Here is a 26,905-nt window from a genome sequence, read left to right on the forward strand (position 1 = left end):
TCCAATTGCGTTAGAAAGTAGACATCCAGGGCTTTCCAGCAATATATAATAGTCCATACTTTGGCCAAGAATAGACGACGTAAACTGGCGTTCAACGCCAGCCTTCTACCTAAACCTGGCGTTCAGCGCCAGAAAAGGAGCCAAAACCAGAGTTGAACGCCCAAACTGGCACAAAAGCTGGCGTTCAACTCCAAGAAAGACCTCTACACGTGCAACACTCAGGCTCAGCCCAAACACACACCAAGTGGGCCAGGAAGTGGATTTATGCATCAATTACTTACTCATGTAAACCCTAGTAGCTAGTTTATTATAAATAGGACCTTTTACTATTGTATTAGGCATCTTGGAACGCATTGTTCTTAGACCATGGGGGCTGGCCACACGGCCATGCCTGGACCTTCACTTATGTATTTTCACACGGTAGAGTTTCTACACTCCATAGATTAAGGTGTGGAGCTCTGCTGTTCCTCAAAGATTAATGCAAAGTACTTCTATTTTCTATTCAATTCATCTTATTTCGCTTCTAAGATATCCATTCGCACCCAAGAACGTGATGAAGGTGATGATTATGTGTGACGCTCATCACCATTCTCCCCTATGAACACGTGCCTGACAAACACTTCCGTTCTACATGAAATAAGCTAGAATGAATATCTCTTAGATCTCCTAACCAGAATCTTCGTGGCGTAAGCTAGAATGATGGCGGCATTCAAGAGAATCTGAAAAGTCTAAACCTTGTCTGTGGTATTCCGAGTAGGATTCAATGATTGAATGACTGTGACGAGCTCCGAACTCGCGATTGCAGGGCGTTAGTGACAGACGCAAAAGGATAGTAAATCCTATTCCAGCATGATCGAGAATCGACAGATGAATAGCCGTGCCGTGACAGGGTGCGTGAGCATATTATTCACTGAGAGGATAAGATGAAGCCATTGACAAGGGTGATGCCTCCAAACGATTAGCCGTGCCGTGACAGGGCATTGGATCATTTTCCCGAGAGATGACCGAAAGTAGCCATTGACAGTGGTGATGTATCACATAAAGCCAGTCATGGAAAGGAGTAAGACTGATTGGATGAAGACAGCAGGAAAGCAGAGGTTCAGAGGAACGAAAAGCATCTCCATTCGCTTATCTGAAATTCCTACCAATGATTTACATAAGTACCTCTATCCCTATTCTATTAGTTATTATTCGAAAATATCATTATCAATTTATATCTGCCTAACTGAGATTTACAAGGTGACCATAGCTTGCTTCATACCAACAATCTCCGTGGGATTCGACCCTTACTCACGTAAGGTATTACTTGGACGACCCAGTGCACTTGCTGGTTAGTTGTATCGAAGTTGTGAACCATGGTATTGGCACCATGTTCTTGGTGCCATTGCCAGGGAAAGAAAGAGCCATGAATTCTACATACTTAAAGCGTAATCACGATTGCGCGTACCAAGTTGCTCATGTTGCCAGGGATTGTTTGAGCCTGGACATCACAATTTCGTGCACCAAGTTTTTGGCGCCGTTGCCGGGGATTGTTCGAGTTTGGACAACTGACGGTTCATCTTGTTGCCCAGATTAGGAAATTTTCTTTTCGTTTTGTTTTCAAAAATCTTTCAAAAATATTTTCAAAAATCTCTCATCTGTTTTCGAAAAAAAAAATATAATAAAAATGTTTTCAAAAAATTTATTCAAAATTTTTAAGAATGAATTCCAGTGTTTCATGAAGCATGTGAAGCCTGGCTGGCTGTAAAGCCATGTCTAAATTCTTTTGGACTGAGGCTTCCAAACTATCAGAGGCAAGTTACATATTTGATAAGTAATGAGCAACAATTTGTTATCAAGAGCAATATACTCTGGTGTTACATGCTGAAGCTTGGCTGGCCATTGGCCATGTCTAGTGTTTTGGACTGGAGCTTTCTTTAAAAGCTTGGCTGGCTAGTGAGCCATGTCTAATTCCTGGACTGAAGCTTTAGACTAAGAATGCAAGATTCCTGGAATTCATGTTAAAAATTTTGGAATCCTTATTTTTCTTTTTTTCATAATAATTTTCGAAAAATACAAAAAAAAAATCATAAAATCATAAAAAAATAAAAAATATTTTTTGTTCTTGTTTGAGTCTTGAGTCACATTATAAGTTTGGTGTCAATTGCATATGCATCTTGCATTTTTCGAAAATTCATGCATTCATAGTGTTCTTCATGATCTTCAAGTTGTTCTTGGTAAGTCTTCTTGTTTGATCTTGATGATTTTTTGTTTTGTGTCTTTTCATGTTTTTCATATGCATTCTTGAATTCTTAGTGTCTAAGCATTAAAGAATTCTAAGTTTGGTGTCTTGCATGTTTTCTTTGCATTAAAAATTTTTCAAAAATGTGTTCTTGATGTTCATCATGATCTTCATAGTGTTCTTGGTGTTCATCTTGACATTCATAGCATTCTTGCATGCATCACATGTTTTGATCTAAAAATTTCATGCATTGCATCCTTTTAGTGTTTTTCTCTCTCATCATAAAAATTTCAAAAATAAAAAAAATATATCTTTCCCTTTTTCTCTCATCAAATTCGAAAATTTGAGTTGACTTTTTCAAAAATTTTTAAAATCAAGTTGTTTCTTATGAGTCAAATCAAATTTTCAATTTGAAAATCTTATCTTTTTCAAAATCTTTTTCAAAAATCAAATCTTTTTCAAAATTCTTAGTTATTTTCGAAAATTCCAAAAAAATATTTTTCAAAAATCTTTTTCTTATTTTTATATTAAATTTTCGAAAATAACATAATCAATTAATGTTTTGATTCAAAAATTTGAAGTTTGTTACTTGCTTGTTAAGAAAGATTCAAACTTTAAGTTCTAGAATCATATCTTGTGATTTCTTATGAATCAAGTCATTAATTGAGATTTTAAAAATCAAATCTTTTTCAAAACTAATTTCTATCATATCTTTTCAAAAATATCTTCTTATCTTATCTTTTTCAAAAATATGATTTCAAAATATCTTTTCTAACTTCCTAACTTCCTATCTTTTCAAAATTTGTTTCAACTAACTAACTAACTTTTTGTTTGTTTCTTAACTTTTTCAAAACTACCTAACTAACTCTCTCTCTATAATTTTCGAAAATATCTTCCCTCTTTTTCAAAAATTTCTTTTTAATTAACTAATTATTTTTATTTTTGATTTTAAAATTTTTCGAAAATTACTAACATTTTTCAAAAACTATTTTCAAAAATCACTAACTCCTTTTCAAAAATAATTTTCGAAAATTCCCTCCTTCTCTCTCATCTTATTTTATTTATTTATTCATCTACTAACATCTCATCTCACATCTCTAGCCTCCTCACAGTTGTGTTTCTTTCTTTACATCACACTCTTTGTCTCCCTCTTTTCTTCTACTCACACAGGGATCACTATACTGTGGTATAAAGGATCTCTATTATTATTATTATTATTTTTCTGTGCCTTCTTCTTTGTCATATGAGCAGGAGCAAGGATAAGAACATTCTTGTGGAAGCAGATCTAGAACCTGAAAGGACTCTGAAGAGAAAATTAAGAGAAGCTAAATTACAACAATCCAGAGAAAACCTTTCAGAAATTTTCGAACAGGAAGAGGAGATGGCAGCCGAAAATAATAATAATGTAAGGAAGATGCTTGGTGACTTTACTGCACCTAATTCCAATTTACATGGAAGAAGCATCTCCATTCCTGCCATTGGAGAAAACAACTTTGAGCTGAAACCTCAGTTAGTTTCTCTGATGCAGCAGAACTGCAAGTTTCATGGACTTCCATCTGAAGATCCTTTTCAGTTCTTAACTGAATTCTTGCAGATATGTGATACTGTTAAGGCTAATGGAGTAGATCCTGAAGTCTACAGGCTCATGCTTTTCCCTTTTGCTGTAAGAGACAGAGCTAGATTATGGTTGGATTCTCAACCCAAAGACAGCCTGAACTCTTGGGATAAGCTGGTCACGGCTTTCTTAGCCAAGTACTTTCCTCCTCAAAATCTGAGCAAGCTTAAAGCTGATGTTCAAACCTTCAGACAGAAAGAAGGTGAATCCCTCTATGAAGCTTGGGAAAGATACAAACAGTTGACCAAAAAGTGTCCTTCTGACATGCTTTCAGAATGGACCATCCTGGATATATTCTATGATGGTTTATCTGAGCTATCAAAAATGTCACTGGACACTTCTGCAGGTGGATCCATTCACCTAAAGAAAATGCCTGCAGAAGCTCAAGAACTCATTGACATGGTTGCTAATAACCAGTTCATGTACACTTCTGAAAGGAATCTTGTGAGTAATGGGACGCCTATGAAGAAGGGAGTTCTTGAAGTTGATACTCTGAATGCCATATTGGCTCAGAATAAAATATTGACTCAGCAAGTCAATATGATCTCTCAGAGTCTGCATGGAATGCAAGCTGCATCCAACAGTACTCAAGAGGCATCTTCTGAAGAAGAAGCTTATGATCCTGAAAACCCTGCAATAGCAGAGGTAAATTACTTAGGTGAACCTTATGGAAACACCTATAACTCATCATGGAGAAATCATCCAAATTTCTCATGGAAGGATCAAAAGCCTCAACAAGGCTTTAATAATGGTGGAAGAAACAGGTTTAACAATAATAAACCTTTTCCATCATCCACTCAGCAACAGACAGAGAACTCTGAACAAAATAATTCTAATTTGGCAAACTTAGTCTCTGATCTGTCCAAGGCCACTGTAAGTTTCATGAATGAAACAAGGTCTTCCATTAGAAATTTGGAAGCACAAGTAGGCCAGCTGAGTAAGAGGATCACTGAAATCCCTCCTAGTACTCTCCCAAGCAATACAGAAGAGAATCCAAAAGGAGAATGCAAGGCCATTGACATAAGCATCATGGCCGAACCTGTGAGGAGAGGAGAGGACGTGAATCCCAAGGAGGAAGACCTCCTGGGACGTCCAGTGATCAATAAGGAGTTTCCCTCTGAGGAACCAAAGGAATCTGAGACTCATCTAGAGACCATAGAGATTCCATTGAACCTCCTTATGCCCTTCATGAGCTCTGATGAGTATTCCTCTTCTGAAGAGAATGAGGATGTTACTGAAGAGCAAACTGCCAAGTTTCTTGGTGCAATCATGAAGCTGAATGCCAAATTATTTGGCATTGATACTTGGGAAGTTGAACCTCCCTTGTTCATCAATGAACTAAGTGATCTGGATCAACTGACATTGCCTCAGAAGAGACAGGATCCTGGAAAGTTCATAATACCTTGTACTATAGGCACCATGATCTTTAAGGCTCTGTGTGACCTTGGTTTAGGAATAAACCTCATGCCCCTCTCTGTATTAGAGAAACTGGGAATCTATGGGGTGCAAGCTGCTAAAATCTCATTAGAGATGGCAGACAGTTCAAGAAAACAGGCTTATGGACAAGTAGAGGACGTGTTAGTAAAGGTTGAAGGCCTTTACATCCCTGCTGATTTCATAGTCCTGGATACTGGAAAGGAAGAGGATGAATCCATCATCCTAGGAAGACCTTTCCTGGCCACAGTAAGAGCTGTGATTGATGTTGACAGAGGTGAAATAGTCCTTCAATGGAATAAGGACTCCCTTGTGTTTAAAACTCAAGGATCTCCCTCTGCAACCATGGAGAGGAAGCATGAAAAGCTTCTCTCAAAGCAGAGTCAAACAAAGCCCCCACAGTCAAACTCTAAGTTTGGTGTTGAACTCCCATATCCAAACTCTAAGTTTGGTGTTGGAGAGTCTCAACAATGCTCTGAACATCTGTGAAGCTCCATGAGAGCCCACTGTCAAGCTATTGACATTAAAGAAGCGCTTGTTGGGAGGCAACCCAATGTTATCTAATTCTTATTTTTTATTGTTTTTCATGTTTTCTTAGGTTCATGATCATGTGGAGTCACAAAATAAATATAAAAATTGAAAACGGAATCAAAAACAGCAGAAGAAAAATCACACCCTGGAGGAGCATCTGTCTGGCGTTCAGCGCCAGAACAGAGCATGGTTCTGGCGCTGAACGCCCAAAATGGGCAGCTTCTGGGCGCTGAACGCCAGAACAGGCATGGTTCTGGCGTTCAACACCAAAAATGGCACACAAATGGGCGTTGAACGCCCAAAATGGCCACCAACCTGGCGCTGAACACCCAGAGTTGGGTACAAAGGCATTTTTACATGCCTCATGGGTGCAGGGATGTAAATCCTTGAACACCTCAGGATCTGTGGATCCCACAGGATCCACTCAGGATCTGTGGACCCCACAGGATCCCCACCTACCTCCACTCACTTCTTCTCACCACTTTCTTTCACACAACCCCATAAACACTCTTCCCCAAAAACCCTTCACCAATCACCTCAAACTCTCTTCCCCATCACCTCTTCACCACTCACATCCATCCACTCTTCCCCATAAACCTACCTCATAAACTCCACCTACCTTCAAAATTCAAAACCAATTTCCCACCCAAATCCACCCATATGGCCGAACCTTAACCCCCCCTCCCTTCCCTATATAAAGCCCTCCATTCTTCATCAACTTCACACAACACACCCCTCTACACTCCTCTTGGCCAAAACCATATCTCCCTGTCCCTCTCCATATTTCTTCTTCTTCTTCTTCTATTCTTTTGTTTATTGCTCGAGGGCGAGCAATATTCTAAGTTTGGTGTGGTAAAATCATAGCTTTTTTGTTTTTCCATTACCATTGATGGCATCTAAGACCGGAGAATCCTCTAGAAGAGGTAAAGGGAAGACAAAAGCTTCCACATCCGAGTCATGGGAGATGGGAAGGTTCATCTCCAAAGCCCATCAAGACCACTTCTATGATGTTGTGGCCAAGAAGAAGGTGATCCCTGAGGTCCCTTTCAAACTCAAAAGAAATGAGTATCCGGAGATCCGACATGAAATACAAAGAAGAGGGTGGGAAGTTCTAACAAATCCCATCCAACAAGTCGGCATCCTAATGGTTCAAGAGTTCTATGCTAATGCATGGATCACCAAGAACCATGATCAAAGTAGGAACCCGAATCCAAAGAACTATGTTACAATGGTTCAGGGGAAATACTTAGATTTTAGTCCGGAGAATGTGAGGTTGGCGTTCAACTTGCCAAACATGGAAGAGAACGCACGCCCCTACACACGGAGGGTCAACTTTGATCAAAGGTTGGACCAAGTCCTTATGGACATATGTGTAGAAGGAGCTCAATAGAAGGTTGACTCCAAAGGCAAGCCGGTTCAACTAAGAAGATTGGACCTCAAGCCTGTGGCTAGAGGATGGTTGGAGTTCATTCAATGCTCAATCATTCCCACTAGCAACCGGTCTGAAGTTACTATAGACCGGGCCATCATGATCCATAGTATCATGATTGGAGAAGAGGTGGAAGTTCATAAGATTATACCTCAAGAACTCTACAAGGTGGCTGACAAGTCCTCCACTATGGCAAGGTTAGCCTTCCCTCACCTCATTTGCCATCTATGTTACTCAGCTGGAGCTTTCATAGAAGGAGACATTCCTATTAAGGAAGAGAAGCCCATCACTAAGAAAAAGATAGAGCAAGCAAGAGAGCCCATTCATGGAGCTCAAGAGGCGCAGGAAGCTCATCACCATGAGATCCCGGAGATGCCTCAAATGCACTTTCCTCCACAAAACTACTGGGAGCAAATCAACACCTCCCTAGAAGAATTGAGTTCCAATATGGGACAACTAAGGGTGGAACATCAAGAGCACTCCATCATGCTTCATGAAATAAGAGAAGATCAAAAAGCAATGAGGAAGGAGCAACAAAGACAAGGAAGAGACATAGAAGAGCTCAAGGACATCATTGGTTCCTCAAGAAGGAAACGCCACCATCACTAAGGTGGATTCATTCCTTGTTCTTGCTTTCTCTGTTTTTCGTTTTCTATGTTATGTGCTTATCTATGTTTGTGTCTTCATTACATGATCATTAGTAGTTAGTAACTATGTCTTAAAGTTATGAATGTCCTATGAATCCATCACCTCTCTTAAAATAAAAACTGTTTTAATTCAAAAGAACAAGAAGTACATGAGTTTCGAATTTATCCTTGAACTTAGCTTAATTATATTGATGTGGTGACAATGCTTCTTGTTTTCTGAATGAATGCTTGAACAGTGCATATGTCTTTTGAAGTTGTTGTTTAAGAATGTTAAATATGTTGGCTCTTGAAAGAATGATGACTAGGAGACATGTTATTTGATAATCTGAAAAATCATAAAAATGATTCTTGAAGCAAGAAAAAGCAGCAAAGAACAAAGCTTGCAGAAAAAAAAAATATAGGCGAAAAAAAATAGAAAGAAAAAGAAAAAGCAAGCAGAAAAAGCCAAAAGCTCTTAAAACCAAGAGGCAAGAGCAAAAAGCCAATAACCCTTAAAACCAAAAGGCAAGGGCAAATAAAAAGGATCCCAAGGCTTTGAGCATCAGTGGATAGGAGGGCCTAAAGGAATAAAATCCTGGCCTAAGCGGCTAAACCAAGCTGTCCCTAACCATGTGCTTGTGGCGTGTAGGTGTCAAGTGAAAACTTGAGACTGAGCGGTTAAAGTCAAGGTCCAAAGCAAAAGAAGAGTGTGCTTAAGAACCCTGGACACCTCTAATTGGGGACTTTAGCAAAGCTGAGTCACAATCTGAAAAGGTTCACCCAATTATGTGTCTGTGGCATTTATGTATTCGGTGGTAATACTGGAAAACAAAGTGCTTAGGGCCACGGCCAAGACTCATAAAAAAGCTGTGTTCAAGAATCATCATACTGAATTAGGAGAGTCAATAACACTATTCGAAATCTGAAGTTCCTATAGATGCCAATCATTCTGAACCTCAATGGATAAAGTGAGATGCCAAAACTATTCAAGAGGCAAAAAGCTATAAGTCCCGCTCATATGATTGAAGCTCTGTTTCATTGATAGTTTGGAATTTATAGTATATTCTCTTCTTTTTATCCTATTTGATTTTCAGTTGCTTGGGGACAAGCAACAATTTAAGTTTGGTGTTGTGATGAGCGGATAATTTATACGCTTTTTGGCATTGTTTTTAGTATGTTTTTAGTAGGATCTAGTTACTTTTAGGGATGTTTTCATTAGTTTTTATGTTAAATTCACATTTCTGGACTTTACTATGAGTTTGTGTGTTTTTCTGTGATTTCAGGTATTTTCTGGCTGAAATTGAGGGACTTGAGCAAAAATCAGATTCAGAGGTTGAAGAAGGACTGCTGATGCTGTTGGATTCTGACCTCCCTGCACTCAAAGAGGATTTTCTGGAGCTACAGAACTCAAAATGGCGCGCTTCTAATTGCGTTGGAAAGTAGACATCCAGGGATTTCCAGCAATATATAATAGTCCATACTTTGGCCAAGAATAGACGACGTAAACTGGCGTTCAACGCCAGCCTTCTACCCAAACCTGGCGTTCAGCGCCAGAAAAGGAGCCAAAACCAGAGTTGAACGCCCAAACTGGCACAAAAGCTGGCGTTCAACTCCAAGAAAGACCTCTACACGTGCAACACTCAGGCTCAGCCCAAACACACACCAAGTAGGCCCAGGAAGTGGATTTATGCATCAATTACTTACTCATGTAAACCCTAGGAGCTAGTTTATTATAAATAGGACCTTTTACTATTGTATTAGGCATCTTGGAATGCATTGTTCTTAGACCATGGGGGCTGGCCACACGGCCATGCCTGGACCTTCACTTATGTATTTTCACACGGTAGAGTTTCTACACTCCATAGATTAAGGTGTGGAGCTCTGCTGTTCCTCAAAGATTAATGCAAAGTACTTCTGTTTTCTATTCAATTCATCTTATTTCGCTTCTAAGATATCCATTCGGACCCAAGAACGTGATGAAGGTGATGATTATGTGTGACGCTCATCACCATTCTCCCCTATGAACACGTGCCTGACAAACACTTCCGTTCTACATCAAATAAGCTAGAATGAATATCTCTTAGATCTCCTAACCAGAATCTTCGTGGCGTAAGCTAGAATGATGGCGGCATTCAAGAGAATCCGGAAAGTCTAAACCTTGTCTGTGGTATTCCGAGTAGGATTCAATGATTGAATGACTGTGACGAGCTCCGAACTCGCGATTGCAGGGCGTTAGTGACAGACGCAAAAGGATAGTAAATCTTATTCCAGCATGATCGAGAACCGACAGATGAATAGCCGTGCCGTGACAGGGTGCATGAGCATATTATTCACTGAGAGGATAAGATGAAGCCATTGACAAGGGTGATGCCTCCAGACGATTAGCCGTGCCGTGACAGGGCATTGGATCATTTTCCCGAGAGATGACCGAAAGTAGCCATTGACAGTGGTGATGTATCATATAAAGCCAGTCATGGAAAGGAGTAAGACTGATTGGATGAAGACAGCAGGAAAGTAGAGGTTCAGAGGAACGAAAAGCATCTCCATTCGCTTATCTGAAATTCCTACCAATGATTTACATAAGTACCTCTATCCCTATTCTATTAGTTATTATTCGAAAACATCATTATCAATTTATATCTGCCTAACTGAGATTTACAATCTCCGTGGGATTCGACCCTTACTCACGTAAGGTATTACTTGGACGACCCAGTGCACTTGCTGGTTAGTTGTATCGAAGTTGTGAACCATGGTATTGGCACCATGTTCTTGGCGCCATTGCCAGGGAAAGAAAGAGCCATGAATTCTACTTACTTAAAGCGTAATCACGATTGCGCGTACCAAGTTGCTCACGTTGCCAGGGATTGTTTGAGCCTGGACATCACAATTTCGTGCACCAATAATATAAGTGGTCCTCCTTCCCATAGCCGAGTTAGGATAGGTGGATGTCCCAGGAATCTTTTGAAATCTTGGAAGGCCTGCTCGCACTCCGTTGTCCATTCAAACCTCTTTCCCTTCCTTAGAGTGGCGTAGAAGGGGAGAAATCTTATTGCCGATCCAACTAGAAATCTGGACAAGGCTGCCAACCTTCCATTGAGTTGTTGTACTTCTTTGACACAAGTCGAGCTCTTCATGTCGAGTATGGCCCGGAATTTATCCGAATTTGCCTCAATTCCTCTTTGTGTGAGCATAAAACCTAAGAATTTGCCAGCTTCTACTGCAAAGGTGCATTTTGCAGGGTTAAGTCGCATGCCATGCCTTCTTATAGTGTCAAATACTTGGGTGAGGTCAGACAGTAACGTTTCTTCACTTTGTGTTTTTATTAACATGTCGTCCACATAAACTTCCATGATTTTCCCGATGTGGTCTGTAAAGACCTTGTTCATTAATCTCTGATAAGTAGCTCCTGCGTTTTTGAGTCCAAAAGACATGACGATGTAATAGTAGTTTGCTTTTGGGGTTAAGAATGATGTTTTTTCCTGATCAGGTGGGTACATTAGGATTTGGTTATATCCCGAATAGGCATCCATAAACGAGAGGTATTTGTATCCGGAGGAGGCATCCACCAGAGCATCGATACTTGGGAGTGGATAAGGATCTTTTGGGCAGGCTTTGTTGAGATCAGTGTAGTCGGTGCACATCCGCCACTTCCCATTTGATTTTTTCACCAAGACGACGTTAGCTAGCCATAGTGGATACTTGACTTCTCTTATGAATCCTGTCTCCAGTAGAGCTTGTACTTGTTCTTCCATAGCTTGGGATTGTTCTGGTCCGAGATTTCTACGTCTCTGTTGTACTGGTCGAGATCCTGGGTAGACTGCTAGCTTGTGGCACATTAACTTAGGGTCTATGCCTGTCATGTCTGCAGCCTTCCATACAAAGAGGTCGATGTTATCTTGTAAGAACTGTACGAGTGATTCTTTTATGTCTCCTTTTAGGATTGTCCCGATATTGATTGTTTTGTCCGGGATATCTCCGATCTGTACTTTTTCTACTTTACCTTCGGGTTGTGGATGGAGCTCTTCCCGCCTCTGAACTCCGCCAAGTTCGATGGTGTGGAATTCTTCTCCTCTGCCTCTGAGGTTTAGACTTTCGTTGTAACAGTGGCGCGCTGTCTTCTGGTCTGCTTTTATTGTAGCTATCCCTTCTGCAGTTGGGAACTTTATGCATATATGTGGAGTCGAGACTACTGCGCCGAGCTGATTTAATGTTGTGCGACCTATCAAGGCATTGTAGGCTGAACTCACGTCGACCATGATGTAGTCAATCTTGAGCGTTCTTAACTAGTTTCCTTTTCCAAAGGTCGTGTGTAGTGAGATGTATCCAAATGGTTGAATTGGAGTGTCTCCCAGCCTGAAGAGGCTGTTTGAATATGGTTTGAGTTCTTTTTCTTCCAGGCCGAGTTTGTCGAAGGCAGTTTTGAACAAGATATCGGCGGAGCTTCCCTGGTCTACCTGTGTGCGATGGAGATTTGTGTTTGCCAATATGATAGTGATGACCATGGGATTGTCCTGTCCTGAGATGATGCCGGATGCGTCCTCTTTGGTAAAAGTAATTGTGGGGATGTCGGGTGCTTCCTCCGTTCCCTCGACATAATATACTTCCTTAAGATATCTTTTGCGAGATGATTTGGAGGTCCCTCCTCCCGCAAATCCTCCGTGTATCATGTGGACGTGTCTCTCGGGTGTGCGAGGTGGTTGTTCAGCCCGTCCTCCATCTTCGTCTCTTCTTCTTTTTCTGGGATCGTCTGCTTGGCTCGCTAAGTACCGATCTAACTTTCCTTCTCTTACCAGTTTCTCTATGATATTTTTTAGGTCGAAACATTCGTTGGTGGAATATCCATAAATTCGATGATATTCTCAATATTCAGCCTGGTTTCCTCCTCCTTTTTTGCTTTTGAGTGGTCGAGCTGTAGGTATCTTTTTAGTATGGCATACTTCTCTGTAGACATCCACGAGGGACACCCGAAGAGGGGTGTAATTGTGGTATTTTTGATCTTTTGCCCATGTTGATCTTCCTTTTTATTGGATTCTTTGTCCTTATCTCGGGAGGAGTAGGAGAACCCAGATTTTGAGGTCTCTCCTAGTCGAGAGTTTTCCTCCATGTTGATATTCTTCTCTGCTCATTCTTGTACTTCATTCAGGGATGTGGGATGCTTTTTCGATATTGAGTGGCTAAAAAGCCCTTCTCGTAAGCCATTGATGAGGCCCATAATGGTCGCTTCTGTGGACAGACTTTGTATGTCTAGATATGCCTTGTTGAATCTTTCCATGTAGCTACGAAGACTTTCCCGATCTCCTTGTTTGATTCCTAATAGGCTTGGGTCGTGCTTAGTTTTGTCTTTCTAGATAGAGAATCTGGCTAGAAACTTTTTGGCTAGGTCGTCGAAGTTTGAGATGGACCTGGGGGTAGATTGTCGAACCACTTAATCGCCGTTTTTGTTAAGGTAGTCGGGAAGGCTTTACAGCGGATTGCGTCTGAGGCGTCAGTGAGGTACATTCAACTCCTGAAATTGCTGAGGTGATGGCTGGGAATTACCGTGTCATCGTATAAAGTCATATCCGGGAGTTTAAAGTCCTTTGGAATTTTGGTCTTCATGATCTCCTTGGTGAATGGATCTTGGTTCTTGCGGGAGCTATCCTCATGAGTGGATCGAGTAGCTTTGGTTTTGAGATCGGCTTCGAATTTTAGAAGTTTGTCCTCCAATTCCCGGCGTCGCCTTATCACCCTTTGTAGGTCTTTCCCAGCTTCTCGCTGATGTTGGGCTTCTTTCTCAAGTTGTTTTAAACGATCTTGAAGTGTCTCAAGGGCTCCCAGGTTTGGTGAATTCTTGTTTAAGTTTGGTGTTGTGATGACAAGTCATCTTAGCCTAGTTTTACTAGTCTTTTTCTTTGTTTTTATTTGGTTTTATGCACTTTCTTGTATTATAAGTAAGTAATTTGGAATGGAAATGCATGACTTCTTTGAATCAAGCAACCACCATTTAATTGATGCTAAATCATGAGGTTTAAGCTAATTTTAATTGATTTTTAATGATTTATAAACCTTGTGAATTTGGTGATACTTTGATTGGTTGTTTTGATTAATTTTAGGTGAAGAAAAGAAGAAAAGGAGAAAGCGTGGTGATAAACCCATATTTCATGAGTTCTTTTGTGCTTAATTAGAGTGATTTATACAATCCTTCACCCACTTATTCACATTAATTACATGATTTTACTTTCCCTTCCTTATTATGTGATGTAAATGAAAAACATGTTTCCTAAGCTTTAAAATTAATTAATTTAATTACCTTTATTTCCATTCGATGACGTGATTAGTGTGTTGAGTAGTTTCAGATTTTCTAAGGCAGAATGACTTAAAGGATGAAAAAGGAAACATACTAAAATGGAAGGAGGAAGCAAAACGGAGCTTTAAGGAAACTGGTATCCACGCGATCGCATGGATGACGCGATCGTGTGGAAAAGAAAAGCTCCAGATGACGCGACCGCGTGACCCACGCGGACGCGTGACAGAGGCCACGCACCAGAAATTACAGAATACGCCCCCAGCGAATTCTAAAGCCCTTTTTGGCCCAGATCCAAGTACAGACAGCATAGACCAGAGGTTATAAAGTGTGGGAATGCTTCCATTCAAAGGGAGCTCACATATTTTACTTTTCAATGATTTAGATTTAGTTGAGAGGGAGATCTTCTCTCTCTCTTTTAGGATTTAGGATTTCTTCTTATTTCAAGAGTAACTCTGGATCCCAGGTTTAATGTTCTTTTATTTTAGTTTTATTTATTCCAACATTTGAATTGATTATTATAATTTGATTTATGAATTATTCCATGTCACAGATTGTTCTTTGAATTTATGATATTTGAGGTATTTTCAGTTTATGATTATTCTCTTTGATTTAAGTTACCATTGCTCCCCATATAAAGATATTCTTATTATTTCAGCAATTTTACTCTTTCCCCTTTTGGTTCTGGTTAAGGATTCAGTAACTCAACAGTTATTAAACTCAACATAATTGATAATCGTTATCTTGCTAATTGAGCTGAACTTAAATATTCCCAACCTTTTCTTAGGAAATAATTAGGATTCAAAGGTCAATTTAATTAGTCCCTTGACTTTCCTTTGCCATGGTAAAAGATAACTAAGTGGAATTAAGATACAACTTTCATTGTTGTTGAGAGGGATAACCAAGTTGGACTTCTAATTTCCCTTATCTTGCCAAAAGTTGTTTTACAGCTATTATTTATTTTTAATTGCCATTTAATTCACTCGTCATTTAAATTACTTGCTTCTCACCTTTTAAACCCCGATTACAACTTTTATAACCAATAATAAGAACATACTTCCTCGCAGTTCCTTGAGAAGACGACCCGAGGTTTGAATACTCGGTTAACAATTTTTAAGGGGTTTGTTACGTGTGACACCCAAAACGTTTGTAAGAAAGGTTGATTGTTTGGTTTAGTAACTATACTTACAACGAGAGTTTGCTATAACCTCTAAACCATCAATCTTCGGTTCTTCACGTGGCTTAAGAAGTGTGGCTCAAGGAGAAAAAAAGTGTGGCAAAGGAAATGGGGAAGTGTGGCGCAACAATGAAGGGAAGCTACAATGCTCTCCCCAAGAGCTCAATGCTCTCCAAAGGAGCACAACAATAAACCAAGGAAGCAATGTTTCAATGCTCTGCTCACTTTGTGAGCTGAGCACAATTTGAGAGCCAAGAAATAATGAAGGAAAAAACAATGCTCAGCTCACCAGGTGAGCATTATCGGGCACTCATCAAAAGAAATTCAAGGAAATTGTTCTCCAAATGCTTGCTCCAAGGTTTGAACCCATGACCCAAGGGAGAGTGGGGAGCGCTACTCACAAGGAAAACAAGCCAAAAATTGGCCAAATGCACCCTCCAGGATTCGAACTCAACACCCTAAGGAAGCAAGGAGCAAGGCGCCACTTCCTTCACCAAGAGAAAAATCCAGCGCATGCCTCCCTCAAGTTTCGAACCAAGGACCTTTCCTTGGAAGCTCCAATGCTCAGCTCACTTGGAGAGCTGAGCACTACACTTGAGCATGCTTGACACGGTCCAGGAAGCAATGCGCAACACTTGACAAGGACCAAGGAAGGAGCGCGCAACATGTGACACGGCCAGGGAGCAAGACATGCGCACAACACCCCCAATGCTCAGCTCACCTTGTGAGCTGAGCATTCCCCTGGTGCCTTCTCCCAGCATTGCACGCAACAAGGGATCTCCAACAAAGCTTCAATGCTCAGCTCACCACTTGAGCTGAGCATCCTCCTGGGAGCACATCTCAACTTGGGCTGAAATTCAATTAAAAATCCAACTTAATTCATTTCTTCACCAAATCAAAAGACCCATCCAAATTCTAAAATCCAAGAATAGAAAGTGTATAAATAGGAGCTAGTTTGATGTAATTAGGACCTTTTTTTTACTTTGGCATCTCTAGACTTTACTTTGAATTTTTCTTTGAACTTTCATTTTTCATTTTTGAGCTTTTACTTTGGAATTCAGATTTTAGAGAATTGGAAAGGAGAATTGATCTCTCTTCTTCCTTGTTCTTGCTTGAGCACTCTTTTACTTTCTTGCTATTGATCTTGGGTGGAGAATTGAAGAACTTTTGTTTCAATCTCACCTTGAGATCTCTTGTTTACTTTTCTGCACAATTGAATCTAAATTTCTGTTTACTGCATCTTCTTCTACTCTTCTGCAATTTGCTTCTGCAACTTACCTTTCATTTCCTTTTGCAATTGCTCTTGTTGGATCAAGGAAGGATTTGAGATCTAGACTTGTTCTCTAGTCTCTTCCACTCCTGAGATCATCAACACTTTTTTTAATTGTTGCAAATTAAGCATCACTTTTTGTTTTAAATTCTCAAGCATTTTTACTTTTCTGTTTAGATCTAATTTCCTTCAATTCATCATCTACTCTTCTGTTTTGTTGCAACTTACTTCTGCTTGTTTAATATCTGCAATCCAAACTCCCAATCCCTTTTATAATTCAAGCAATTTATATTTCTTGCACTTTAAGATTCAGTCATTTACATTTCTTGTAATCTAAGTTTCTGCAATTTAATTTACTTGTTCTTTAAGATTCAGCACATTTACTTTCCTGTTCTGTAATTCACTGCAATTCCTCCCTCTCTCTTTATATTTCAAACAATTTAGTTTATGTCAACTGTAAACAACTCAACCAATACTTGATTCGCTAGACTAAATCAACCACTAAACTAAAATTGCTCAATCCTTCAATCCCTGTGGGATCGACCTCACTCATGTGAGTTATTATTACTTGATGCGACCCGGTGCACTTGCCGGTGAGTTTTGTGTTGGATCGTTTTTCACACATCAAGTTTTTGACGCCATTGCCGGGGATTGAATTAGATTGACAATGATTAAGTGAAGTGGAGATCTAGATCTAGCATTTTTTCTTTTCTGCTCTTTAAATTTTGATTAACCCACTAACTGTTTGAATTTTTGTTTAAGCTAACTAAAACCTCACTTTAGCAATAGAGTGACGTTTTCTTGGTTTTTGCTGGTTCTGTGCATTCCCTGTATTATGTTTGCTGAGTACATGACAGAAGTAAAATTCTCTGCTATTAATCTTTTAAGCCTATCAACTGTTTGACACATTATGTCAGCTAATCCTCTGACCATATTTTGGCATGAATATATTCAATCTTCATTTGGACTGTTTGTGATTGTGCAGATCATGGAGAGGAATCTAACGAATCCTAGTCAGTATGGAAGTAGTGTCCTCACTCCAGATGACAATGCAACCCATGAATTGGAGCACCCATCCATCACCATGAAAGATGTTGCTCAATGGCTTGAAGATTTCCCACAAGGAAGCATCATCGGATGGGAAGATCTAATGAGTGAACTCCTGGCCAAGTTGAAACCACCTCAAGGAATTGGTAAACCAGGGGCAGAAGTGCAACCATTCACACAAGAAAAGGGAGCGGTAGAAATTGAAGGTGTCAGTGCAGTCATGAACCAAAATAAGCAGATGCATCAGCAGACTCTACAACAACTAGAGATGATGGTCAGAAAAATCAATGAGCTGCGAACTGCTGTAGTAAATGCATACAACCTAACTCAAAACTCATATGGTTGGAATCAACCTAAACAAGGTTTTGGAGCTATTGACCATGAGCAACAAAGTTATGAGCGATTACACTATCCAAACACTACCGCAAGTATGTTCCAACACAAGTCTCAAGGTGATGTGTACAACCTGCCTTGGAGAACTCATTCCAATTGGAGGAGAAGTGAGCACCAAAATCAAGGACAAAGGAGTCTCAATTACAACAACCCCAACTTCACAAACCAGCAAAAACATCACCATACCAACAACAATCACTACATACCACCACAACATCCACCCTTCCAACCCCCAACACCCCACAACCCACCAATCACGCAAGACTCGCAGAGGATCACCAACTTGGAGATCTTAATAGAGAGAATGATAAAACACCAAGAGGTGACAACGAAAAACCAAGAAGCCTCAACTAAAGAATTGAGGAGCAAATGCAACAACTGGCTAAGCACCTTGCAGAAATGAGTGAGAGGGCTATGGGAAAAGAATCAATCATCCAGGATGAGCATCACAGAGAAATTCCACAAGAAGAAACAGAGGAAAAAAAGCCCATAGTGAGAGGAGGAGACTTAAGGCAACATGATTTTCAACTTCCATGATCAACAGAATGAAGGATGTCAAGCTAGTGACAATAAAGAAGCGCTTGTTGGGAGGCAACCCAACCTGAGGTAGTTTTCTTTCCATAGCTATGTTAATAAAGAGGCTAAGTAGTTTTATCTATATTGCAAGGAGCTAATTTTGGTGTTGCACACTAAAACAATTTAAGGGAGAATGAAGAATGCTAAGTTTGGTGTTCCACAAAAAAATTATTTAAAAACACATTCTCACCTTCTGCATAAAGGGTTGCTAGCTCCAAGCAATCAGAGAAACTACTTAACCAATGTATGTTTTCTAGGTGTTAGTTTTATTGCTTTTGAAAAAGAAAAAGAGTTTCACACATGGTTAATTTGATGCATGAGAACCATTGGCAAGGTACTAAGTTTGGTGTTCCCACACCAAAGTAAGTTCAAAAGCCCACAAATAATTCATGCACGCTGACCATTTTTCAAGTGCTTGGGAACAAGCAACTTTCAATATCATTGCAGAGTGTCATACAAGCTTTTGGAAGGATTAAGCATCATCACCCAAAGAAATGAAAGAGGAATGCTAAACCCAGCAATGACGATGGTGAGGAGGAGGAAAGCAAGTAAACTCCAAGAGGTTGTATTGTTAAGTCACTGCTATGATTGAAAGTGATATAATACCCCTGTCTGTCTGCATAGTATAGTTTTTTTTGTAATTCAATAACTAAGATGCTTGATTATTCACAACACCACACTCTTCAAACTTGCATGCACTCAAGATTTCAAAAAGGCATCACATGACAGTTCTTTGAAAAGAAGGATTGAGGAATTAAACAATTTTGAGGCAAGCAAAAGATTAGGAGAAGTGGTGGTTCTAGTTGTATAATTATGTATTGAGGTTGCATGCTTATGAAAACTTGCATGGGAGCTCATAGGCAGGACATAGAGTTCAAAGAAGTATTGTGGAGATTTTCTCAAACATTTATTGATCCAAGAAGCAGCAAACAAAAGAAAATAAAGAAAATATGAAAACAAAAAGAACATGGCCCAAGGCTCTGAGCATCAATTACTAGGCAGAAAAGAAAGAAGAAACAAAAACTCAAAGAGTTGTTATCCTAGTAAATGCTTGTGGTCGAATTGTGTCAAAGAGAGAGGCTTAAGCAAGTAAATCCTTAGGGGTGCTTTAACACCTAATACCTTAAAACCAACTGGTTTAGGAGTATTGATTGAAAGCTTATCTAAAGAGCCGCTTTGAGACATGACACTTAGAGTCAAGGCCAAAGCACAGAAACTATAAGCTGCTTCAAGGTGATTACCTATAGAGAGATCTCCATGATATCATTTGGATGAAAGTCCTAAGACCTAAGACTTCCAAGATGTAGGGACTAGTAAGCACTGAAGCCCTTGCATGAGCATATAATTTAGAGTTCACCCCACTGTCACTTAATCACTTCACTCACAGGATAGCACATGTTATTCTCTAAATCCATTCTAATTGAAAGAACCTTTGAGCATAAATCTTTTCTTACTTGGGGACAAGCAAGTTTTAAGTTTGGTGTTGTGATGACAAGTCATCTTAGCCTAGTTTTACTAGTCTTTTTCTTTGTTTTTATTTGGTTTTATGCACTTTCTTGTATTATAAGTAAGTAATTTGGAATGGAAATGCATGACTTCTTTGAATCAAGCAACCACCATTTAATTGATGCTAAATCATGAGGTTTAAGCTAATTTTAATTGATTTTTAATGATTTATAAACCTTGTGAATTTGGTGATACTTTGATTGGTTATTTTGATTAATTTTAGGTGAAAAAAAGAAGAAAAGAAGAAAGCGTGGCTTAAGAAGTGTGGCTCAAGGAGAAGAAAAGTGTGGCAAAGGAAATGGGGAAGTGTGGCGCAACAATGAAGGGAAGCCACAATGCTCTCCCCAAGAGCTCAATGCTCTCCAAAGGAGCACAACAATAAACCAAGGAAGCAATGTTTCAATGCTCTGCTCACTTTGTGAGCTGAGCACAATTTGAGAGCCAAGAAACAATAAAGGGAAAAACAATGCTCAGTTCACCAAGTGAGCATTATCGGGCACTCATCAAAAGAAATTCAAGGAAATTGTTCTCCAAATACTTGCTCCAAGGTTTGAACCCATGACCCAAGGGAGAGTGGGGAGCGCTACTCACAAGCAAAACAAGCCAAAAATTGGCCAAATGCACCCTCTAGGATTCGAACTCAACACCCTAAGGAAGCAAGGAGCAAGGCGCCACTTCCTTCACCAAGAGAAAAATCCAGTGCATGCCTCCCTCAAGTTTCGAACCAAGGACCTTTCCTTGGAAGCTCCAATGCTCAGCTCACTTGGAGAGCTGAGCACTAAACTTGAGCATGCTTGACACGGTCCAGGAAGCAATGCGCAACACTTGACACGGACCAAGGAAGGAGCACGCAACATGTGACACAGCCAGGGAGTAAGACATGCGCACAACGCCCCCAATGCTCAGCTCACCTTGTGAGCTGAGCATTCCCCTGGTGCCTTCTCCCAGCATTGCACGCAACAAGGGATCTCCAACAAAGCTTCAATGCTCAGCTCACCACTTGAGCTGAGCATCCTCCTGGGAGCACATCTCAACTTGGGCTGAAATTCAATTAAAAATCCAACTTAATTCATTTCTTCACCAAATCAAAAGCCCATCCAAATCCCAAAATTCAAGAATAGAAAGTGTATAAATAGGAGCTAGTTTGATGTAATTAGGACCATTTTTTACTTTGGCATCTCTAGACTTTACTTTGAATTTTTCTTTGAACTTTCATTTTTCAATTTTCATTTTTGAGCTTTTACTTTGGAATTCAGATCTTAGAGAATTGGGAAGGAGAATTGATCTCTCTTCTTCCTTGTTCTTGCTTGAGCACTCTTTTACTTTCTTGCTATTGATCTTGGGTAGAGAATTGAAGAACTTCTGTTTCAATCTCACCTTGAGATCTCTTGTTTACTTTTCTGCACAATTGAATCTAAATTTCTGTTTACTGCATCTTCTTCTACTCTTCTGCAATTTGCTTCTGCAACTTACTTTTCATTTCCTTTTGCAATTGCTCTTGTTGGATCAAGGAAGGATTTGAGATCTAGACTTGTTTTCTAGTCTCTTCCACTCCTGAGATCATCAACACTTTTTTTAATTGCTGTAAATTAAGCATCACTTTCTGTTTTAAATTCTCAAGCATTTTTACTTTTTTGTTTAGATCTACTTTCCTTCAATTCATCATCTACTCTTCTGTTTTGTTGCAATTTACTTCTGCTTGTTTAATATCTGCAATCCAAACTCCCAATCCCTTTTATAATTCAAGCAATTTACATTTCTTGCACTTTAAGATTCAGTCATTTATATTTCTTGTAATCTAAGTTTCTGCAATTTAATTTACTTGTTCTTTAAGATTCAGCACATTTACTTTCCTGTTCTGTAATTCACTGCAATTCCTCCCTCTCTCTTTACATTTCAAGCAATTTAGTTTCTGTCAACTGTAAACAACTCAACCAATACTTGATTCGCTAGACTAAATCAACCACTAAACTAAAATTGCTCAATCTTTCAATCCCTGTGGGATCGACCTCACTCATGTGAGTTATTATTACTTAATGCGACCCGGTGCACTTGCCGGTGAGTTTTGTGTTGGATCGTTTTCCACACATCAGGTTGCGGGATATCTTTTGGTGTAGTGTCCTCATTTTTGTGTGGTGTTCTATCTTCTAGATCCAAGTCATGGTCGTTGTCACGGTCATCTGCCATGGTGGTGGGATGACTTCCAGATTCCCCGGCAATGGCGCCAATGTTCTGAGGGTTACCTAAAACTGTAGGTCGATCTCGGACGAGATCTTCTGTACTGATCGGTGATGACGTGTCCGGCTTGTGGGTGGTGGCCAGAGCTGTCATGTCCGATTTGTTGGACTGGCAATGTTGCTGATCCTTTGTCACCGGAGGGTGGGGTACCTGCAAGGGACTCCGATGCTTAAGTTAGCAAGGGTATTAAGCAGTTTTTATGTAGAATCAGAGTATGAGTGATACCTGGGTGCTCCAATGTATTTATAATGGTGTGGAGCGACCCTCTTAGATAAGATAAGTTAGTTATCTTATCTTATCTTTGAGTGAGGTCATCTTATCTTCAAGGGAACCGCCCTTATCTCCATAGGCTTGGGTTGCCTTTGGATTTGGGTCGTGTTCCTCTATGCCCTTTTTTGGGCTTTCCTGGTAATTTGGCCGAGCTCTTTAAGAAGAGGTCGGGTTGTCCTGACCTGAAGAGGTCGGACGACTTGTCGCTAAACATCCCGGGTCGGACAGCTCGACCCAGGGTATGAACAACACCCAACATTATAACTCATCAATAATCATCATCTACCAACATATATATACTTATCATCATATTCAAACTCATACAACCTCCATCTAAACCACAATCAAATATAGCATTTATAAACAATTAATCATACAACCACATTATTTAAACCTATCTTAAAGGCCACTAGCCTAAGTGTCCAGAAGCATTATATATTACATAAAAAAAACCAAAACCATACCTTAGCCGATTATCCTCCACGCACAAAACCACTTCACTACATGCTTTCCAAGCCTCCACTCAACACCAAACAACACCAAGAACACTCTATAACCTGAAGAACAACAAGAATCAAAGCTAGGGTTTATGACATACAACTAAACACAATGTTTTAGTGATATCTTACCTTGTCTAATGAGTTTTAGGGGTAAAATTCACTACTCATCCAAGCTAGATTACACCTAAATAATAAAAATACAAAGAAACTCAAAAATGTAAAGCCATTTTCGAGTTTTTGGCTAGGGCAGAAAACTAGAGCTAGAGAAAGAGTTTCGTACCAACAAGACTTAGTTAGAAATGATGGACTCAAAGAGTGCTTCGCGTGACTGCAAGCGGCTCGTCAATTGGAGCTCCATAGCTCAAGATATGACCAAAAGAAGGAGGAGATGAATAGTAGCAATCCCTCTTCTCCTCTCTTCCCTTACCAGCGCCTCCCCTCTCTTGTTTATGCTGAAAGTGGATAGGCTGGCCACTTAAATGTGAATATATATGTTGGGCTTGGGCCTGGTTCAACTCATTAGCGTTTTTAGTCCGTTTGGCCCACTTTGGCCAAAACCTTTAAGATTAGTGCCCGGTTTTCGATTCTAAATTATTTTTGTCCTTTCAAAATAATAAATTTAATTTTCAAAATCTTATTTTTCTCAATATGCGATTCCGGTCACACTAGAGTCGATACTGTCAGCTTAAGTACCGATACGCATTTTTACAAAAATTCTCCGTAAAAGATACATTTTCCCACTTAGAAAATTCATTGAATTAATTTCACCTTTTTATTTTCAAAATATCATTTCTATATTTTCGAACCTATTCTGGGCAGTTAAATTATTATTTTATTAAAGTGTTTATTCCGGTTCTTACATTCTCCCCTCCTTATTAGGAATTTTGTCCCCAAAATTCGAATCGCGTGATGTATCCTCCATGAAGCATTCTACTACCCATCTTGTCAACCTAAACAAGTCGTCAAAACCTCCCATCCACCATAGTTCTACCGTGTCGATGTTTCCTCTCGCCTTCTGCTGTGTCACTCTGATTTATTCATCACTAAGAATCTAACTTACTCTACTACCTCGAACAGAAATTTTTCCTTTAAACCAAATACCGCTTTTGTAACATTTTGCAAAGCTTTCAAAAAAAAGTTTAATCTAAAACCTTTTCAATGTCAAAGCTTTTTCAAAAGACTCAAAAATTATTTATTCTTAAATCAATTACTTTAAATCATGATTTTTTTAAATTCATTAAAATCCTTAAATCATAACTTTTCAATTTGAATCCCGATGAGCAGATATTTTATATGCTTTTTGGCATCATTTTCATATAGTTTTTAGTAAGTTTTGTTGAGTTTTTATTGAGTTTTTATAGGTTTTAGTGTTAAATTCATATTTTTGGATTTTACTATGAGTTTTTTTGTTTTTGGACAATTTTAGGTAATTTTTGGCTGAAATTGAGGAGCTGGAGTAGAAGTTTGATTCAGAGACAGAGAAAGCACTGCAGATGTTGTCCAAATCTGACCTGCTTGCATTCGGAAGAGCTTTTCTGGAGCTACCAAAGTCCGAATTGAGCTCTGTCAATGGCTATGGAAAGCTGACTTCCAAAGCTTTCCAGCAATATATAATAGTTTATACTTTGTATCGGATTAGAAAGCCCAAAACTGGCGTCCAACGCCATCTTCCTGCCCCCTTCCAAGCGTCCAGCGCCCATAGAGCAGAGACCAATGTACAAACGCTCAAAGAGGACCCCCTAGCTAGCGTTCCACACCCAAGAGACCTCATAGCACGTGGATCTCATTAAAACTCAGCCCAAAGACTCACCAAGTGGGCCCCAGAAGTAGATTTTAGCACTAAAAAGATGGTTTTACCCTTACTAGTCATTTGTTTAGTATTTAAGGGATTTTATTTATGTAATTCAGACCTTCTTCGACACTTTTACCATCATACACATTTTACCGTTGTATTTTTCATCCGTATGAGTTTCTAAACCTCCTAGGTTGAGGGGAGGAGCCCTGCTGAGTCCTATGAATTAATAAAAGTATTACTGTTTCTTCTTCGATCTGTGTTTGATTTATTTCTAAGATGTATATCCGATCTTCATCGTGGTGAATAGGATGATCAGACAATCAGCTCTATTCATCACATTAAGACGAACGTGCCTGACAAACACACACGTCTACTTGGGTTCGTGTGAATACGTGACTGGAAAGCACGAGCCAACAGCTATGTTTATACATCTCTCAGACGGCTAATCCACGACTTCATTGGGGACTTCTCGAGACACCAGTTTAGCCAATTTCTGGGGAGATTAGGGTCTCCGTTGTATAGGCTAGAATCCTAAGAAGCACCATCCTCTGATCCGAAAGATTCAACCTTGTCTGTGGCATTTTGAGTAGGATTGCCAAGAGAATGGACTGCTAAGCACTTCACCCTTCGTCAGATTAGATGACCACGGCCAATGGCAATCAATCTGTAGCAGAGGAGATCAATGACCATAGCCCATGGCGTTGATCACATACAGCCTGCCATAGAAGAAGATCATTCACAAGCAAAGAAGACAGTACTACCAGAGTTAATTCAGAAAGACAAAGCAACTCCAATCCTTAACCCTATTCCTATTACTGATTACCCTTTTCTTTATTTACATGCCAACTTGGTTTAACATACATTACTCTTACAACTTCAAATCAACAACCTTCTGATTTGCCTGACTAAGACCTGCAAGATAACCATAGCTTGCTTCAAACCACAATCTTCGTGGGATCGACCTTGACTCGCTCAGGTATTACTTGGACGATCCAGTGCACTTGCTGGTATAATAGTACGAAAGTGTGGGGATTCGTGCTACCAAGTTTTTGATGCCGTTGCCGAGGATTGTTGAGTTTGGACAAACTGAAGGATTGTCTTGCTCTCTAGATCAGGTAATTTTTAATTTTGTTAGCTTTTCTACTTTTATTTTCTTCTTCTCAATTTTCGAAAAATTAAAAACCTTTTTCAAAAAATATTTTTCTTTTCCTTGTTTGATCTTTAATTTTGTTTGAGTCTTGTGTTCTTATTGAGTCTTTTATTTTTTTATTTTCTTCTTAAAATTTTTGAAAAAAAAATCAAAAAGCTTTTCAAAAATATTTTTCTTTTCTTTGTTTAATCTGTGTTCTTGGTATTGAGTCTTCCATATTCTTGTTCTTTTTTTTTTCAATCCCAAAAATTTTAAAATTTCTTCAAAAACCTTTTACAAGAAATATTTGTCTTTTCTTTATTCAATCTTTATTTTTGGTGAGAGCCTTGTGCTTATGTTCTTGGTAAATTTTCATGTTTTTTGCGTCTTTCTTTCTAAGAATTTTTTAAAAATATTTTCTTTGGTTAATTCTTGTGTCAAGTCTTTAAGTTTGGTGTTTTCTTATTTATTTTCTTTTGATTTTCGAAAATCCTTGTTTAGTTTTCTAAATTATGTTTGGTGTTCTTTTTATGTTCTTCGAGTCTTTGAATTTCGTTCTTTGTGTTCTTGTTAGTCTTTAAAGTGTTCTTGAGTCTTAGTTGTGTTTTGATCTTAAAATTTTTAAGTTTGGTGTCCCTTTGTATTTTCCTCCAAAAATTTTCGAAAATCAAGGGTGCTAGATCTAAAAATTTTAAGTCTTGTGTCTTTTACTTGTTATTCTCTTTCATCATTAAATTCAAAAATAAAAAAATATCTTTTCTATCTTTATTTAATTATTATTTTCAAAATTTTTAAATAAAAATTCAGATTTCAATTTCAAAATTTTATCTTATCTTATCTTAATTTTCAAAATTTCAAAAATCAA

General features: G+C 39.1%; 1 non-coding gene across 1 annotated transcript; it reads right to left on the minus strand.

Annotated features, from left to right (window-relative positions):
• Positions 1–3,998: 3,998 nt before the first annotated feature.
• LOC148566847 (small nucleolar RNA R71) lies at positions 3,999–4,106 on the minus strand. Its single transcript, XR_015882318.1, has one exon. It is a non-coding gene; the product is annotated as a small nucleolar RNA R71 (small nucleolar RNA).
• Between the last annotated feature and the right edge of the window lie 22,799 nt (positions 4,107–26,905).

Source organism: Arachis ipaensis, chromosome B4 (genome assembly GCF_059453495.1).
Source record: "Arachis ipaensis isolate K30076 ecotype BB chromosome B4, ASM5945349v1, whole genome shotgun sequence".
In the NCBI taxonomy this organism is placed as follows: domain Eukaryota; kingdom Viridiplantae; phylum Streptophyta; class Magnoliopsida; order Fabales; family Fabaceae; genus Arachis; species Arachis ipaensis.